This window comes from Schistocerca nitens, chromosome 5 (assembly GCF_023898315.1).
Source record: "Schistocerca nitens isolate TAMUIC-IGC-003100 chromosome 5, iqSchNite1.1, whole genome shotgun sequence".
In the NCBI taxonomy this organism is placed as follows: Eukaryota; Metazoa; Arthropoda; class Insecta; order Orthoptera; family Acrididae; genus Schistocerca; species Schistocerca nitens.
Window position 1 is genome coordinate 112,820,232 of NC_064618.1, and position 12,489 is coordinate 112,832,720.

Here is a 12,489-nt window from a genome sequence, read left to right on the forward strand (position 1 = left end):
TCGGGGAGAGGCTACAACCCTGTCTCACTCCTTTCCCAACCACTGCTTCCCTTTCATGCCCCTCGACTCTTATAACTGCCACCTGGTTTCTGTACAAATTGTAAATAGCCTTTCGCTCCCTGTATTTTACCCCTGCCACCTTCAGAATTTGAAAGAGAGTATTCCAGTTAACGTTGTCAAAAGCTTTCTCTAAGTCTACAAATGCTAGAAACGTAGGTTTTCCTTTTCTTAATCTTTCTTCTAAGATAAGTCGTAAGGTTAGTATTGCCTCACGTGTTCCAATATTTCTACGGAATCCAAACTGATCTTCCCCGAGGTCCGCTTCTACCAGTCTTTCCATTCGTCTGTAAAGAATTCGCGTTAGTATTTTGCAGCAGTTCGGTAATTTTCACATCTGTCAACACCTGCTTTCTTTGGTATTGGAATTATTATATTCTTCTTGAAGTCTGTGGGTATTTCGCCTGTCTCATACATCTTGCTAACCAGATGGTAGAGTTTTGTCATGAGTGGCTCTCCCAAGGCCATCAGTAGTTCTAATGGAATGTTGTCTACTCCCGGGGCCTTGTTTCGACTCAGGTCTTTCAGTGCTCTGTCAAACTCTTCACGCAGTATGTTATCTCCCATTTCATCTTCATCTACATCCTCTTCGATTTCCATAATATTGTCCTCAAGTACATCGCCCTTGTATAAACCCTCTATATACTCCTTCCACCTTTCTGCCTTCCCTTCTTTGCTTAGAACTGGGTTGCCATCTGAGCTCTTGATATTCATACAAGTGGTTCTCTTCTCTCCAAAGGTCTCTTTAATTTTCCTGTAGGCAGTATCTATCTTACCCCTAGTGAGATAAGCCTCTACATCCTTACATTTGTCCTCTAGCCATCCCTGCTTAGCCATTTTGCAGTTTCTGTCGATCTCATTTTTGAGACGTTTGTATTCCCTTTTGCCTGCTTCATTTACTGCATTTTTATATTTTCTCCTTTCATCAATTAAATTCAATATTTCTTCTGTTACCCAAGGATTTCTATTAGCCCTCGTCTTTTTACCTAATTGATCCTCTGCTGCCTTCACTACTTCATCCCTCAGAGCTACCCATTCTTCTTCTACTGTATTTCTTTCCCCCATTCCTGTCAATTGATCCCTTATGCTCTCCCTGAAACTCTCTACAACCTCTGGTTCTTTCAGTTTATCCAGGTCCCATCTCCTTAAATTCCCACCTTTTTGCAGTTTCTTCAGTTTCAATCTGCAGTTCATACCCACTAGATTGTGGTCAGAATCCACATCTGCCCCTGGAAATGTCTTACAATTGAAAACCTGGTTCCTAAATCTCTGCCTTACCATTATATAATCTATCTGATACCTATTAGTATCTCCAGGATTCTTCCAGGTATACAACCTGTTTTTATGATTCTTGAACCAAGTGTTAGCTATGATTAAGTTATGCTCTGTGCAAAATTCTACAAGGCGGCTTCCTCTTTCATTTCTTCCCCCCAATCCATATTCACCTACTATGTTTCCTTCTTTCCCTTTTCCTACTGACGAATTCCAGTCACCCATGACTATTAAATTTTCGTCTCGCTTCACTACCTGAATAATTTCTTTTATCTCGTCATACATTTCATCAATTTCTTCATCATCTGCAGAGCTAGTTGGCATATAAACTTGTACTACTGTAGTAGGCATGGGCTTTGTGTCTATCTTGGCCACAATAATGCGTTCACTATGCTGTTTGTAGTAGCTAACCCGCACTCCTAGTTTTTTATTCATTATTAAACCTACTCCTGCATTACCCCTATTTGATTTTGTATTTATAACCCTGTAATCACCTGACCAAAAGTCTTGTTCCTCCTGCCACCGAACTTCACTAATTCCCACTATATCTAACTTTAACCTATCCATTTCCCTTTTTAAATTTTCTAACCTACCTGCCCGATTAAGGGATCTGACATTCCACGCTCCGATCCGTAGAATGCCAGTTTTCTTTCTTCTGATAACGACGTCCTCTTGAGTAGTCCCCGCCCGGAGATCCGAATGGGGGACTATTTTACCTCCGGAATATTTCACCCAAGAGGACGCCATCATCATTTAATCTTACAGTAAAGCTGCATGTCCTCGGGAAAAATTACAGCTGTAGTTTCCCCTTGCTTTCAGCCGTTCGCAGTACCAGCACAGCAAGGCCGTTTTGGTTAATGTTACAAGGCCAGATCAGTTAATCATCCAGACTGTTGCCCCTGCAACTTCAGGAACCACATGTTTGTCTGGCCTCTCAACAGATACCCCTCCGTTGTGGTTGCACCTACGGTACGGCCATCTGTATCGCTGAGGCACGCAAGCCTCCCCACCAACGGCAAGGTCCATGGTTCATGGGGGAAGCACACAACTATATCCGACGAAAAACGGCTAATGGCAATATATTACAAACGTACTTACGTTGTCACTTCATTTCAGCCTCCAGTAGCCGCTCAATATCCGTCAACTGCTGCTCTAATGCTGCAACAGTGAGATCAAAACTTTTATAAACACTTGCTGCGATCTGAATACATCAAGAGTTGTTTTCTGAACATGTAAGCTATCACAAAGTATTTGGAGACGTACTTACATGATGGCAGCACATGTTCTTCGACTTGCCGGCGACTTTCCAGCTTCCAGCTGCTGCTGCTCTACTGCTAGAACAACAGTAGGGATGTTGTACGTACTTGTTATTGTTTGAATACTGTAAGTGATATTTTCTGAACATGTAAACTATCACAAACAGAATTTTGAGATGTACTTACATGATGGTAGCACAACCTGTTCGACTTGCTCGCGACTTTCAGCTTCCAGCTGGCGCTCTAGTTCTGCCAACACTTTGGGAACGAATGCTGCAATAGCAAGCAAAAGAAAAGAAATTTTATAAGCACTTGTTACGAAAACGTATTACAACGTCGAAAAATTTGAATACTTCGCTACAAAATTTTATAACTGTCGCATTTCTAACTCATCGTTTTCTTACACTTAAATGCTAATTTCCCCAAGTTTGGCCGTTTCCCATCACCACTACTGCTGGTATTGCTGCTGGCTGACCATTTCATAATCTAGGAATCATATGGACACAACTAGGCAATGTCAAAGAATGATGGTGATTGTTTATAAATAGAGGTGGATCCCCTCCACTCCCACACCGGCATGATGACCAACACAATAGGTCTACTGCCATCTCTGCATAAGGGTTAGTATTCACTTAAGTGAGGTGTCGCAGGATGTTTGCGTACGTCTGGTTAAGGTTAACCATCAATACGCGCTCATCTGGAGATAGATTGGGTCGAAATCAAACGAAGGGTAGCGGTTTGAAGGGCAGAGGAGAAAAAGTGCCAAGGCAAGAGCCAAGGGAAAAAAACCTCTGCGATTGTTAGGTCGGTTGGTAAGAGCAGTAGCGGATGTCTTGCTGCCTGGGATAGGTCGTGCAAGGATAGGCTTTGTTAGTAGTGGGTATCATGCATGTCGATACCTTGACGTTGTGCGGTTCTGCTGCTCGGCGGCTGGCGCTGGGTGCTGGTGTAGAGTCCTCGTTCAGCGTCAGCAACCTGCAACAGTAAGGTTTATTATCGTTTTTGTGTCCGATAGGTCTTATATCGGAAGCACAGTGTAAGGTAATGTTGGCGGTTTGTTTGTGCGTCAGTGGGCGAGCTCGTCGGTGTCCCTGCTGTGGCCTGTTGGTCTGCTCTAATAGCAGCTGGTAATTAAAAATGGTTCAAATAGCTCTGAGCACTATGGGACTTAACATCTATGGTCATCAGTCCCCTAGAACTTAGAACTACTTAAACCTAACTAACCTAAGGACATCACACAACACCCAGCCATCACGAGGCAGGGAAAATCCCTGACCCCGCCGGGAATCGAACCCGGGAACCCGGGCGTGGGAAGCGAGAACGCTACCGCTCGACCACGAGATGCGGACAGCTGGTAATTACCAGTCAGTATTGCTGATATGCAGGGGCTTGCCGACGTTTGTCGCTTGTTTGCGTATGTTAGTTTACCATAGGTGGCTATGCCCTAGCTAGCAGTATCTTTGGCCGCTTGTGCTTCCACTTATGATTGTGTTGGGGCTGGGCTTTATATACCTTCAGACCTCACACTCTATTTTGCAGAGGACCAATAGGAACTCAGAATGCCATACCAGCAAGTTATAATTTTCCTTCTTTTTTCTTCAAGCCGGCTTGGTACAGGTGTTTGAGGAACAGATCGCAGCTGTGGTGGAGAAAACAAAAATTCTAAGACAAACGTCCTTATTTAGCTGGCAAGTGGCTGCAAAATTGGATGTAACTGCTAGCTTTAGAAAAACACTCTTTGTTCATTCTGAGGCAAACGCATAGCTTGATACTTCTCACATCAGCTGCATCTCTCGATATACATGCTGTCGTTAGTCAGGATGCAGCTGTGGGAGGAGGACGCTAAACTCGCCTTCTTTTTCTTCTTCGAGCAGGCTTACTGTGGGGGATAAAAAAATTCTGTGAAACAGATATAGACCGCTTCTGAACACATCATTTTGCTTGCTGGAAAATGGATGGAAAATTGGATGCATCTGCTATCTTCATAAAAACACCGTTTGCCCATTCTGAGACATGTAGATAGTCTGCCATGCCCAATGCCAGCTGCATCGCCTCGAAATATGTATTGTTGTTTCCGTTAGGACACAACTGTGGGAGAAAGGTGCTAACCTTCGAAAACAAAGTTATTGTTCATGGTAATTGCCCATCAAAGCGCGCCTTGAAAACGGCATTGTACATTACAATCGTTTACCGATTTCCAACTGCTAGCTGCCACCCCCTGTCGCATGGACGCATATGGGACCGCAAGTGCGGGTGGTCACTGTGTAGATCGCCGTAGACCCAGCCTAGCGGCGTTGTGGCATGGGTTGTTGTCATCAAACGCCACCGGAGAGATACGAGTGCGCGTGGCATGGCGCCTTTCCATCGCAAGCAGCCCCCAGAGCAGAGCTGGCAGCGGTAGGCGGGTCTGGCGGTATCCCATCAGGCAAGGCAGCTCCAGCAGCCGTCATGCGGTCTAGTAGGGGACAGACCCAGCCGCCCCAAGGTCACGCGAGGCAGCTTGGTCCAGGAGCCGGGGAAGGACTGACGGACTGAGGCCTGGCACACCATTACTGCTCTTGCGCCTGGCAGTGCACCGCATCTTAATGACTTTGTGATGACAGTATACGAATCGATCGGAAATTGAACAAGAGAACCCCTGTCGTAAGAAACACATATTATGTTCTTCTCAGGGCATAATTCACAGATTTCCTGTCCTCTGAATGTTTTTTTTCGATCTTTACCACCTATTTCCATTTTATAAACAATTTCCATCAGCAATTTACGTTAATATTACGTCCTCTGAATTGGCAGTTGAACAGTACAGCGAAAATTCGAAATTGCCATCGAAATTCTGAATTCCCGACCAAATTCGAAATTCCCAATAAAATTCGAAATTCCCTCCAAAACTCGAAATTCCCGGCAATAGGATAGGTGGAAGAGGCGGACGGGGAGGTCTGGGGGGCAGGGAGGTACGGTGACTTACGAGCAGACTGAGGAAACACGACTTCATCTGGGAATGAGTGGGTGGGAGTAGGGGTGGGCGTGGTTTGAGGGGTAACTAATGGATCAGTTTAATTAATTGGCATACTAATTTGATACCAAAACCTCCCTACTACTGCCACCAGTGGTGTCCAAAAGTAAGGCAACAAATTCCTTTTTCCCCAAAGGGGAAATTTTTCAAGGTTGCGCTAATTTTACCACAAAAGAGTATAAACAGTTAATAGTAAAGTAGAAGCAATGGAAGGAATACAGAATGTAAACAAATGCAATGTGGTAAACGATGGACAAAAATATTGTAAGTTTTCTTCCAACTTAAGGGGCTCCGGAAAGGCTCAAAATCATGAAAAGTTCAATTTTTACTTTTTTGCGTTTTCTGAATCTGCAGACTATTACCTTTTAATAGATATATAATTTGTTCAATTCCGAAGACTACAACTATTTTTAAATTTTTTTTGAAATATATTCTACATGGGCGTGATCCACTGTGGCGCTGTTAAACTGCTGTCAAATGGTGTTATTATTAACGTCCGTGTTCATCAGGTACATTTTAGTGATGTGAGATAAAGTATGTGTTGTGGCTAACCTGTGATGGTTCAATATATATCGCTGGTGTGATTGTCGATTGTTTCATGTTTATTTACTCTGTCGTTATCTCGAAAATATTCGTAATTAATTCTGTTTCTTGAGTCTCTGTTTTGTTGAAGTATAATAATGAGTAAAAGTAAAGTTATTAGAAATCCTCTGAAGACTTTTAAGAAAAGGAGAAATGTTGGAAAGCCAAAGGTGCAAGGTATTTAGAAATATGGGAATGAAGATAGGTTCTAACATGGCACGAGCGATGCTTGCTTTAGACAAGGAACGCCTTCGGGCTGCAGACAGGGCTGTAAAGAGTCTAGAAATACAAGCAAGAGTAAACAGGAGGAGGAACAAGAGGAAGCTGGAGGAGGAGTTTGCAGAGGATGAAGATAATCCATCCTATGGACCTGGAATGCACTAAAAAGTTAATCCAATCTTTGTCGCTCGATTCCCAAAACTTTTATTTTCTCATACTAATTACATGTTTTCTAAGGATCTTCCAAACATATTTGTTTCAAACTTTCAGTAAATGTTACACAGTACCTTCTGCATAATTTAACACAGCCTTTTTCCAAAAAACTGTATATTTTTGAATATATAAATAAAAAATTGCAAAAAAATTTTGTGAATTTTCATTACAATTGAAAAAAAATCATCTTTAATAACTGAACTAAAATTTTGTAAAATCCCTGTGTTAAGTTGTAGCCCATATTCCAATAAATAATCTGCAAAAAGTTCAACTTCCTACCTCAAATACTTTGTGAGGAAAGATGTAATTTATAAGCGTTATTTTAACATTGCAAGTATAGGGCGTTCCGGAGCCCCTTAAAGGTATTTCCCCCACATTCCGATAACTGACTATCGTGCTCAGTATGGGGTGTGACCGCCCCTGGCAACACTACGGGCCTGACGATGACGGCATATCCTGTAAACGATGTCATCAGGCTCATGTTGAGGTAGTAGTGCCCATTATTCTTGCGGAGCTACTCACAAGTGTTGAAGAGTAATTGGCGGATGCTGACAGACGCAATTTATCTCCATAGTGCTCTATGGGATTCAGATCAGGAGATGTTTAGCAAACTCAAGTGGCAGACTCTGCAAGAGAGGTGCTCTGCGTCACGGTGTAGCTTGCTGTCCAGGTTTCTAGAGGGTGCGTTTCTGAATGAGGTATCGAATATATTGCTTCCCCCTACTTATATCTCACGAGGAGATCACGAATGTAAAATTAGAGAGATTCGAGCGCGCACAGACGCTTTCCGGCAGTCGTTCTTCCCACGAACCATGTTGTTGTTGTTGTGGTCTTCAGACCTGAGACTGGTTTGATGCAGCTCTCCATGCTACTCTATACTGTGCAAGCTTCTTCATCTCCCAGTACCTACTGCAACCTACATCCTTCTGAATCTGCTTAGTGTATTCATCTCTTGGTCTCCCTCTACGATTTTTACCCTCCACGATGCCCTCCAATACTAAGTTGGTGATCCCTCGATGTCTCAGAACATGTCCTACCAACCGATCCCTTCTTCTAGTCAAGTTGTGCCACAAGCTCCTCTTCTCCCCAATTCTATTCAATACCTCCTCATTAGTCATGTGATCTACCCATCTAATCTTCAGCATTCTTCTGTAGCACCACATTTCGAAAGCTTCTATTCTCTTCTTGTCTAAACTATTTATCGTCCACGTTTCACTTCCATACATGGCTACACTCCATACAAATACTTTCAGAAACGACTTCCTGACATTTAAATCTATGCTGACAGACGCAATTTATCTCCATAGTGCTCTATGGGATTCAGATCAGGAGATGTTTAGCAAACTCAAGTGGCAGACTCTGCAAGAGAGGTGCTCTGCGTCACGGTGTAGCTTGCAGTCCATATGCGACTGGAATAGGTAAGGGAGGTAATACAGTGGCACGTAAAGTGCCCTCCGCCACACACCGTTGGGTGGCTAGCGGAGTATAAATGTAGATGTAGATGTACATGTGATATCTTCCGTTTCCAAGAAAACATCAACCACCTGTTCTCTACGAGGTCGAGCATTTTCGTCCACTAATATGAAGTCTGGGCCCGTAGCACCTTGCAACAACCGCACCTGAGGTCCCAAGACCTCATCACGAAATCTGACAGTAGTTAAACCTTGCCGATACAGTACGAGTAGTCAACATAATCACTGCCCACACTATTAGGAATCGTCCTTGCTATTAGTCTCTTTCCACTATCTTTGGGTCCCCAAATCGTGTTCCACATTACCTCCAGATGGAAATCCGTGGAGACTCACTCTTGAGACCAAATTGGGGCTCATCTGTGAAAAAAGATTGGAACACTATTCGACCGTCCAGGTGGCAATTTGACGACTCCATTCTAGACGTTCGCTTCTGTGGAGACGCGTCAGATATATACATACAGCAGGTGACTCAAAACAAAGGCCATTCTGCCGAAGCGCCCTGTACACCGTCTGCCTCGACACAACACATCCAGTGGATGCTGCTACGTCAGAAGCCAGTTGCTGTGCAGTATTAAGACGGTACCGTCGTGCCACTACAGAAAAATAACTGTTCTCTCTTTTTGATGCCAGACGCGGTCAGCCTTGTCCTGGTCTTTGGGATACATTTTCGGTCTCTATATCCTGTGGCCACATCCAAGGAACAGCAGAACGGTTGACATTAACCCATAGAGCCACATCAGATTATGACTGTCCTGTTTCCATGTTTTCTATGGCGCTCCACTACAGAGAGTCTTCTCTGTATCATACTGCAGCGTCAGTGACGGCATACACAGCGACAGTGAATGTGGAACTACGCGGCAATCACTATCCAGTGTGATAGGCGAACTGACGTCATTGTTGGCGTGGTTATCCATTGACCAGAACGCCATCTTTCGCTCACAATACGATCGTACGGATATGTGTTGGTAGTTTGTATGATTATAACGTGCATTAGACACAGGAGGGTAAAACAGGGATTTGTTGCTTTAATTTTGGACACACATTACACGTAAGGACCGTAAACATAAGACACAAGAAATTAGGGCTCATATGGAGGCATATTGACCATTGTTTTTCCGTCTCTCTATTTGCGAGTGGAACAGGGGTGGGAATGACTAATAGTGGTACATGGAACACTCCGCACCAAACAGTGGCTTGAGGAGTATCTATGTAGATGGAGATATAGATGTAGATGTTAGTGCAGGGCTTAACAACTGGCCGGTTTTGAGCGCGAGTACTCGCGTCTGCTCAGGCACGTGCTCGCGAGCAGGTGTAAGGTCACGGAGTGGGGAGGGAGGGGAAATGCGCGCGCACGTTTGAATAGGGCCGCAGTGTGCCTATTGAATTCGCACCGACTGTGTAACGTTTAAAGGACTACGATCAGCTCTAACAGTCACTTCGCTGGTTAAGAATCATGTCAAGTCGCCGTTGTGTAACCCCAACCATGCTTTCGCAGTTCAACCCCCATTGGGAGGAATTGTATCTGTTTACAGAAAAAGATGGTGTTGCAAAATGTTTAGTATGTCACAAAACGCTGAATTCTTTTAGGAAATTTAATTTGCAGCGACATTATATGTCGTACCACGCGAAAGACTACGGAAGTGGAAAATGTGCACAGGAAGTTATTAAACTTAAATGGAAGCTATCCGAAGAAGATCTGGACGACGAAGAAAAATCAACTGAGGCAGCTCTCAGAGTGAGTTACAAAATTGCTTTGGTTTTAGCAAAATCCCTGCGCCCCTTCACTGATGGCGTTAGTCAGCTGTAAACAGGAAATCTAGCTCATGTTCCTAAATTATCATCCATGCAAGATGTTCCCAAAGACTGTGAAAGTTATTCACATAGTTTAGTTGCCCTTAAGGAAGAATTTCATCAACGCTTTCTAGATCTGGCAGCACTAGACAGTGATTCTGATCTGTTCTCCTCTCCATATTCAGCGAATATTGAACAGATTCGTCCTGAGCTGCAACTAGAAATTAATGACCTGCAGTGTAACAGAGAATACAGATACAAATTTCAGAACAACAAAAACATTTTGGAATTCTACAGACACTTCCCTCAGGATAGATTTCCTCGTTTGCACAAACTGGTGGCTACAATAATATCAATGTTCGGTTCCACGTATGTTTGTGAACAACTGTTCTCTGCAATGAAATGTAACAAGACGCGCCTGAGAAATGCATTGTCTGATCGAAATTTAAACTGCACGCTGCGCCTACGATGCACAAGAACAATTACTCCGAACATAGACGCAATTGGAAAGGGCAAAAAGTACAAGATAACCGAGAATCGCACACTTCAGTGACACCTTTTATTGTGTAACAGTTCACAAATTAATGCGAATGTAGAGGCATACACTAAGCTAATAAAATTATGTGGCACGTGTACATTCTCCTTTATTTGTTTCATTTGTCTCAGTAATAATTCGTGAGTGATATCCCTGCAGGTGGCCGCGGATTTACATTGACTGGCGGCAGCTGTTGTGTGCCCCACGTGACTCTCCCCACTCTCCGCTCTGGTCCGGTAGTGGGGGTAGCGTGCTCGCGCTACTCCGTGCTCGCGCCTTGCTGCTCACAGCTTGCTGCGCAAGCACGTATGTTGTGAAGCCCTGTGTTAGTGTGTGGTCCCCTAAAGGTGCTTAAGAAAACGCTAAATTCAATGGATATGTGCACTTTTTACGGCATTGTTTACTGCGTATGGCAGAGGATCAGTTTACAGAAAATGGCTATTTGGGCAAGGATGAGAGCGATCTCTGTCCTATAACAACATATGTGATGCAGTAGCTCGTCTACAATAACATTCCTGAAATGGCCTGTCCGACAAAAATGGCTCTGAGCACTATGGGACTCAACTGCTGTGGTCATCAGTCCCCTAGAACTTAAAACTACTTAAACCTAAGTAACCTAAGGACATCACACACACCTATGACAGAGGCAGGATTCGAACCTGCGACCGTAGCAGCAGCGCGGCTCCGCACTGGAGCGCGTAGAACCGCACGGCCACCGCGGCCGGCAGGCCTGTCCGACCTCTAACCAATGTAATACATCTGTAATAAGTTGAAACGTGCCTTCGCTAAAGATCCTAGTATCCAACATCAGTACTTTGTGCCAAACAGCGTTGAGGCCGTGTGCCACTTGTATATTCTTGGGCATAGACATACTAATTATAGTACAAACTAGTCAACATTGAAATACAGTATGTGTTACTTCACTCTGATGTAGGAAGACAGAATGTAGTTCCTCAACATATGTACTCCAGGCGACAATACAGTATACCAAGAAGGCTAGATAACTCGCAAGGTACGAAGACTGGAAGATCTGACTTCATTGGATGAGAAAATAACAAGCATAACTTGTGTTCTTGACTCACTATGTACAGCGCCAAAAGATATCCGTGGGTACTTGTTAAAGTTTGGCTTCTATAAAACTTCCTTGACCCACGGCAAAGGAGTAACTTTTTAACTAATATAAAAGTTAGAGGATCGCACCCACTACTTCGTTTCTAAATAAATTTCGTCAGCTATTGCGATGGGAGTATAAGCAGTCTCAGTCATTCAGTTTTGTCAAAAGCGGGTGGAGAGGCGATGGGACACCCCATTGCCACTGGAGTGGAACTTGTAATTTGACAATCTGCCGTCTAGTGAATGCCAGGCATAGTCAAGGCGCAACAGTAGAGAAAGTGGACGCTTATGCCATCTGTGGGCCAGAATCGAAGGCCAAGCGGAAGTGCTTTCGCCTGGTGGCAGCTAAATTAAAGAACGCTATGCAGGAGGCTGTGTCTGGCTTGTGCTGCACTCTGACAGCGAAATAACAAAATAATTAAACTAAATAATATTGTTATGTATAGTAAAAATATAAATGTAGTATTACTTAAATATATGAAAATGACTATAATTGAATATTGTAATGCTATGGTATGTTTAATTGTAAATAGTGAACTTGGCGTAAAGTCAAATAATGTTTAGGTGTGGGGGGAATCCCCGAGAATGAGAAAAGTGTACAGATTGCAGCGTCATATTGGCGGTAGAAGTAAGTAGGCGTAGCTCTGAGGCAGAGCAAGTGATAAGTGGCGTAACAGTGACTGCCGGAGTGTGCTACGGTGATGTTGCTAACAGACCATTTAGAAGTGAGCTGAAAACAGTGGACTTTGTTTATCACATGGCTACAAGCGAAAAGGACAGTAAGGCTTGTAAAACTCGGTATTTCGACGAAGATGGGCTGTGAGCGGCAAAATAGTACAGTTTCCCGCTCTGATGTACATGGCACTGCATGGTGCAATGCTGTGTTAATTGCAAAGAGTTGCTTGTGCCAATGGCGAGGTATGAAGAGGCCAGTAGCCGCATCCAATGGCGTATTGTGATCTCAAT